This window comes from Cicer arietinum, chromosome 7, assembly GCF_000331145.2.
Source record: "Cicer arietinum cultivar CDC Frontier isolate Library 1 chromosome 7, Cicar.CDCFrontier_v2.0, whole genome shotgun sequence".
NCBI lineage: Eukaryota > Viridiplantae > Streptophyta > Magnoliopsida > Fabales > Fabaceae > Cicer > Cicer arietinum.
Window position 1 is genome coordinate 40,937,325 of NC_021166.2, and position 7,630 is coordinate 40,944,954.

Here is a 7,630-nt window from a genome sequence, read left to right on the forward strand (position 1 = left end):
AGGTACATTTGGTATTACAACAGCTTTCCCAGACCTCAATGTAATTGTACTGACATTGAGAGCATTTGGATTTACTACTAACTGTGCAGGCAATTGGTTTGACCCCTGAGTTTATAATTGATTAATTGAAATGGATAGTTGACCAATCTTTGTTTCCAAATTTTGAATGGTGGAATCTGTTCTTTGTTGAAATTGAAGATTCTGGATAGGCATCTGCTTAACAAGATCCTCTGATGAAGGTGCATTGTTTTGCGGTTGTGGAATATTTTGTTGTCGTTGTTGTTGCTGCCTAGGTTGCTGTTGTGCAGATGAATTCCCCCATCTCAGGTTGGGATTGTTTCTCCAACCAGGATTGATGGTAGAACACACAAAATGGAATTCTTTCAAGCGTTTGTGGGGATCTCTACCTACAAGACCATTAAACATTGGAAGCAAGTGTATTAAACCATATTTAAGTTCAAATGGTACTGTAACTTCAGGATATGTGATACACAATGCATTATAATTGACATTAGGTGCAACAAGTTGTCTTAAGATTCTATTATTCACATCAGCCATATTTTGCAACAAGTTGTCACTTTCATTATCTGACTCTGACTCTAACTCGTTAAAACTACTAGCTCTATTAAGTCTACGACGTAAATGAAATGTCCTACCTATTTCAGGTTCAAGGGAATGCATATTTACAGAACTAGCCCTAGTCATGCATCATCATAACAATGTAGTGCAAAGTCACAAATCTGAAAATTCCAACAATTGAAAACCGTATCAAATAAAATCCAAAAAAAATATAAAAATACCACCAAAAATTTCTAAAAATCAAATAAAGGCAACGCAAATTTTTTTAGAATTTTTGGAGAATATGTAAAATTCAAAAAAATTAAAAAATGGTCTAAACGAAGGATGACGAATCCCGTAAGAAGTCCCTTCTATGGGATTCATGTTCCTTGATTTTTTTTTTTTTTTGATTTTCTAGCGAGTAGGGATATCAAGATTGTTGAACATGAGAGTTGGAACTAGAAACATAAGCAAATTGCCTACATCCAACACTAGGACTGGGAGCAATCAACTAGCAGCGCAAACCAACCTTCACAAATTCCTTTGCAAGAATAGAATTAGCAGCATACCAGTGGAAATAGAGATGAAGAGAGAATTGAATCAAGCATATCCAAAAGAACAAGAAATCCACCAACTCATTTACAAGAATTTGAAGTGTACCATGACAGTGAAGTTGATAGAAATGAAGATTTAGTACATTTTGCTTTATTTGCTGATGCAGAATCTTTAAATATTGAAGAGACATTGAAAAAATGATCCTGGAAGAAAGCAATGGTGGAAGAGATCGATGCAATTGAGAAGAACCAAATATGGTACTTGACTGATTTGCCTCCATAACAGAAGCAAATTGGAGTAAAATGGGTCTACAAGTTGAAGCTGAATCCAGATGGAACAATTGCTAAGTACAAAGCTAGATTGGTTGCTAAGGGATACCTACAAAGAGCATGTGTAGACTATTCTGAAGTGTTTGCTCCAGTGGCCATAATTAAAGTACTCAAATTGAGGAAAACTCTATATAGTTTGAAGCAAGCACCAAGAGCTTGGAACAAAAGAATTGATTCATTTCTAATTGGCATTGGATTCATCAAATGCACAGTGGAATATGGAGTTTATGTGAAGCATTCCACACTGAATGGAAAGCCTGCAATGATCTTGTTGTGCCTATATGTTTATGACTTATTGGAGACTGGCAACAGCAAGGCAATTATAGAATTCAAATAAATCATGAAGGATGAGTTCGAAATGACAGACTTGGGAAAATTGAGCTACTTTATGGGCATGGAGTTTGTTGAAACTGAAGAAGGTCTCTTGATGCGTCAAAATAAGTATACTAGAGAAATCCTGAGAAGGTTCAATATGGCTGTTTGCAACCCTACAAGCAGTTCAATGGAGATCAATGCAAAGCTTAAAATAGAAATTCAAGAGGAGCTGGTTGATTCGACCTCATTCAAACAAATTGTTGGTTCCCTAAGATACTTGTGCAATACAAGGCTTGACATCTGATATAGTTTGGGAGTGGTAACCAAAATCATGGAGAGACCCAAGCACTCTCATTGGCTGGCAGTGAAGAGAATCATGAGATATATCCAAGGCACAATTGGGCATGGCATTATGTTTGCAACAAATTTGAAACATGAAAATGAAGACTTAGTGGGATATTCAGATTCAGATTGGTGTAGAGACAATAATGATAGAAGGATCACTTTAGGATATGTGTTCAAATTCATGAAATCACCAATAGCATGGAGCTCAAAGAAGTAGTATGTGATAGCACTATCATCATGTGAAGTTGAGTACATTGTTGTCAGTTATGCAGCCGACCAAGCATTGTGGTTGGAATCATTAACAACAGAGCTAAAGATTGAAATTTGAAAACTAACTCCATTGTTGATTGACAACATTTCAGCAATAAATTTGGCAAAGAACCCTGTGTCTCATGGAAGAAGCAAACACATTGAGACAATGTTTCACTTCTTAAGAGATCAAGTTGGAAGAATCAAATTGAAGCTCATTTATTGTCAAACTGAAGTTCAGCTAGCTGATATAATGACCAAGGCCTTGGGAACAAGTAGATTTGAATAGCTAAGAAGATTGCTAAGTGCAAAATTACTTAGAAACTTGAATTAATGAAAAGTGTTGGAAACCAAGAACGTTCTTGGTTTTTGACTGAAAACAGAGAACATTCTCTACATTCAATTTTGTGTAATTCAAGTTAGTTTGATTGTATGTAATCAACTAACCACTTAGTTAATTAGTTAGTTAGTTAAGAAGAAGTTAGTTAGGAACAATATAATAGAGGCTATGTATAAATAGCATACTCATCTGAATAAACAATACACATTTTTCATTTCATTCATTCCTCCATTCTGGTTTTACTTCCATTGCAAGTAAAACCCCAACACAAACTTCATAGCAGAACCACATGCGATAATGAATCCTAGACATGAAACTAAAAATAATTATATCTCTATTTATGTTTCCCAGTATCGCATTTAATGTATGTAAGAAGAAAATATAATTGTAAACATAAAGCAGGTGTCTTTACATGTTGACCTCTGAATCATACATGGATCAATTTACAACAGAAAAAGAATGTGCCCAAAACTTGATTGGTTTGCGCTTGAAGGTGCATTTCGCGTAAAAAACAGCTTATGCCTCTGCTAATTTGCGCCTGAAGCGTTGGTCTAAGCTCGAAGCGTATTTCACATAAAAAAACAAATTATGCCTTTGCTAGATTGCGCTTGAAGGGCATTTCGCGTAAAAAAACCATATTTGGTTCCTTCATGAAGCGCTTGTTTGCGCCTGAAGCGCATTATGCGCTGGGTTGGGTTATAAAACCCTCGTCCCTCCACTCTCCCCTCAACTCTCAAGGGTTTGAGAAAATGTCACAACCAATTTGGAATCTTAATTTAAAATAAACATATCAGCAATAATAAAAAATTGCAATCATCTTGTACTTGACACATACATTACCACACTAGTTAGCAAATATTTGTGAAATCAACACATTAAAAGTTATGTTGTACTTGGCACATATATTACCACCTTAGTTAACAGACATTTGTGAAATGAACACATTAAAAATCATGTTGTACTTGGCACATATATTATCACACTAGTTAACAGACATTTGTGAAATCAATACGTTAAAAATACTTGCATTTATGTTTACACAATAAAGACACTATACTATGGTGGTTGGTTATGCACACTGTGGGAGATTTGGTGAGGCTTTGAGATTTTATGGACTATTGAGGACATTGTCTATTGGATATAATGAGTTTGCGTTTGCTAGTGTCTTGATTGTTTGTGTGAAGTTGAAAGAATTTGATCTTTGTAGGCATATGCATGGGCATGTTTTAGTTGTTGGTTTTTTTTCCATTGTGGTTGTTTCCAGTTCAATTATAGATGCTTATGCAAAGTGTGGTAAAATGGAAGCTGCAAGGAGATTATTTGATGAAATGCCTGTGAGAGATATTCCTGCTTGGACAACGCAAGTTTCGGGATTTGCTTTATGCGGGGACATGAAATCAGCTGTTGAATGTTTAGTCAGATGCCTAAGAAAAATTCTTATTGGTGGACATGTTTGATTGGCGGTTATGAAAGAAACGATCTGGGTCATAAAGCTCTTGGAGTGTTTAGGAAGATGATTAAGCATCAAGTTAGGCCTGACCAATTTACATTCAGTAGTTACTTATTTGCTTGTTCCAGTATTTCTTCAATGAAGCATGGTAAACAAATACATGGATTTTTGGTGTGAAATAACATCAAACCTAATAATATTGTTGTTAGTGCTATTGTTGACATGTATGCAAAATGTGGAAGCATCGAGACTGTCAAGCGAATCTTTAATGGCATAGGAAATAAGGAAGATGTAGTGTTGTGGAACACTATGATATCAGCACTGTCTCACTATGACTATGGTAAAGAAGCAGTTATGATGCTCAATCATATGGTGAAATCAGGAGTGAAGCCAAATAGTACCACTATTGTGGCCATTCTAAATGCTTGTCGTAATTCGGGTCTTGTTCTTGAAGGGCTTCAGTTTTTCAATCCCATGACTAATGGGCACAGTGTTGCCCCAGACCTAGAACACTATGCGCACCTTCATCAAGTTCCCAAGTTGTTTAATTCCATTTTGCTTCAATCTCAATATCATACATCCATTTCTTGAAATCTCTTAAAAGATAACTTCCTCCCTTCATCAAATTCTCAAGGTGTTTAATTCCATTTTGCAACAAGTGCCATGTGCATAAACCATGGTGAGTCTCGGACATCACTGCAGCCAGTGCCTTGGCTATTGCTTGATATTGGTAGTGAAAATAGTCTTTGGTTTTTTATGGTTGTGTGCTTGTAAGAATGTATCAAACAACCACTTAAATGACTCAATTGTCTCATCATACAATAGTGTTGCACCGACAATGATTGAACCCCTATAGTGGTTGAAATCGGAAAACAAAGCAAGCAGTCTATTAGCATGTTTGGTACAATATGTAGTGTCCAATGACACAACTTCTCCAAAATACCCATAATCCAACACCATATATGCATCACACCAAAACACATTTGTGATTTGTTTTTCTATATCCATTTGGTATGCGTGAAAGAAAGACGGATTTGAAGTAGCAATCTCAATTTACAAGAAAGGGGGGGTTTGATTGTAAATTCACCCTTCTAAAAATTCCTGTTAAAAACTTAAGAAAAAAATTCAAGATTGATCTTGGTTGTGAAAATAGAAAACATATAAAGTTCTTGGTTTTAACCAGAAAGCGAAGAATATTCTTGGTTAGTTAAAATCAGTAATTCAGTTTATGTATTTAACTTGATAATCAATCAGACTGAAAGTAAATAGATAAGAGAAGAGATACCATACAAGGATATATCCGTGTTTATCCAACTCAGGCTACATCCAGTCCTCACAACAGTGAGATTTTCCACTAAGGGTTCAAAAACAAAGAGCCTTCTTGGTTTTACAAACCCTAACTATGATCAACCTTGATCTGTTACAAAGTTAAAACCTTACCACCCAGAAAGGAGTTCAATCAAATCACCTATCAATCATTAGATAGGATTTTACATTTCACCTGTTAATCATAAAAGGATTTCCTACAAGCTTACTCAAAATTATACTTCACACTATATCCTTGAGTTTACAATGATATGATTTAAAGTGTTTTGTCAGAATCTGAGAAGGCTCAACACTTGTTTGAGTTCTAATTTTTTGATAGATAAATACACGACAATGATTCTAGAAGTCGAATGGGAAAAATCAGAATTGATTCAATGTATGTCAGTGAGAGAAATTCAAGTATGATTGAAATGAATAATGAATTGCTTAGTACTTGCAACTCTAATTTTTCCTTGAGATTGGCCTTCCTTTTATGGGCTTTTTAGAGCATTTAATAATGGTCAAAAGATTTGTTGGTAGTCTTCTGCCAATTTTGACCAAATACCATATTTTTGATTAAAAAATGTTCAAGTCTTTGAACACTTTTGAGTTCTGTTTGGCTGGTCTGGATTTCTTCATTCTTGGACAGCTATGATCTTCTTTAATAATCCTTTAATCTTTAGATATATGATGGATGAGATCAGTTAAATATAGTGTTTTGATTCGCACAAAATAATCTGAAGAGTGATGATTTAAGGCTGGAGAATGATATAACAAAGTAGGAGAATGATGGTCAGTAAACTGGAGAATGTTTGTCTCATTGTGGACTAATGTCATCATACTTGGAGAATGATGTTGATCATTTTGGAGATAGTTGTTAATCATTCTGGAGAGAGATGTTTATTGTTGAAGATCAAGTGTGATAAGCTGGAGAATGTTTATCAATCTAGAGACTGATGTTACATTGTTGGAGAATGATCATTTGACACTTTTGCTTTGATTTATACCTTTGATCTTTTTGAGTGATTCTTTTGCCCATATGAGAGTTGTACATTCCGAGTATATGAACTGGAAATCCATTCACGATTTGCAAGAGCTTTCCTTGCATTAAAAACTGATTTGATCTTGCTTGTTAGTTCTTGATGCTTAGCTTTTTCCTTTGTTAATCTATTGGAGTAGATCTTTCTGGTATGATCTTTGTATACCTACTTCTAGTACCTTCGTAATATGTATTGATGTATCAACAAACCAAAAATTTTCTTGTCGATTGCAAGCCATCAACTTTGGGGATTAATCTTAATTTTTATTCTTGAAGCATTGCTTTGCTTTTGTTGATCATTTTCTCTTGTATCTGCCTAGAATTATCTTGAGTATATAATTATGTGCCTTTGTAGTAAATACTAGAAATTTGCAATGTAGATTGATGTACTTTCATTTCCCAAATCGATCTTGAACTAAAGAAGACTTTGTTCTTTGTAAACCAAAATGTTCTTGGATTAATCCTGTCAAAACTAGAACATTCTTGGGTTTAAAGTTGTGAAAAGGAGAACGTTCTCTGTTTTTCCAGACTTCAGTTTTAATAACCAGAACATTCTTTGGTTTTCAGACTGTTGTCCATAATGATCATAATGTTGTCAAGAATGTTCAGATTTGTCTAGTCTTGCTAATTCGTGATCTTCTCTCTTTGTGATTCGAGTAGTTTCTTTGAATCTGATCATCTTAGTTTGTTTCGTGTCAAGTGTTGATGATATAGATGTAAAATCCAGAGGCTAAGACTTCTTTTAACTAGTGGAGATTGATTGTTCTTGAAGTTTTCTTGATCATTCTTGGACCTGGAGAATATTATCTATTTTCCATATTTTGTCAAGAATGTTTTCCATTCTTGTTTGTTCAAATTTTTGCTTTTAATGCTGATTTATTCTTTGCGTTGCTTGTATCCTATCTTTTATTAATACACTCAAAAGCACAAGTTAAACTAACATAACATTTAGAATCATAATTAACATTCTTAATTAACTTTTTGTTTATTTTCATCAAAATATTAAATGGAGATTTTGTCTTAACAATCTCCCCCTTTTTTATAATGACAAACATGTTAATTTAGATTTTAATTTTGATTCTAATTTTAATCATAGAGAGCTTAAAAATCTTCCCTTCATAATATGCTATAGATTTTGAACCAAA

The 7,630-nt window shown here is 34.4% G+C and overlaps 1 pseudogene; it reads left to right on the top strand.

Annotated features, from left to right (window-relative positions):
- The first annotated feature begins 3,749 nt into the window (after positions 1-3,749).
- On the top strand, positions 3,750-4,732 carry LOC101503510 (pentatricopeptide repeat-containing protein At2g21090-like; annotated as a pseudogene).
- The last annotated feature ends 2,898 nt before the right edge of the window (positions 4,733-7,630 follow it).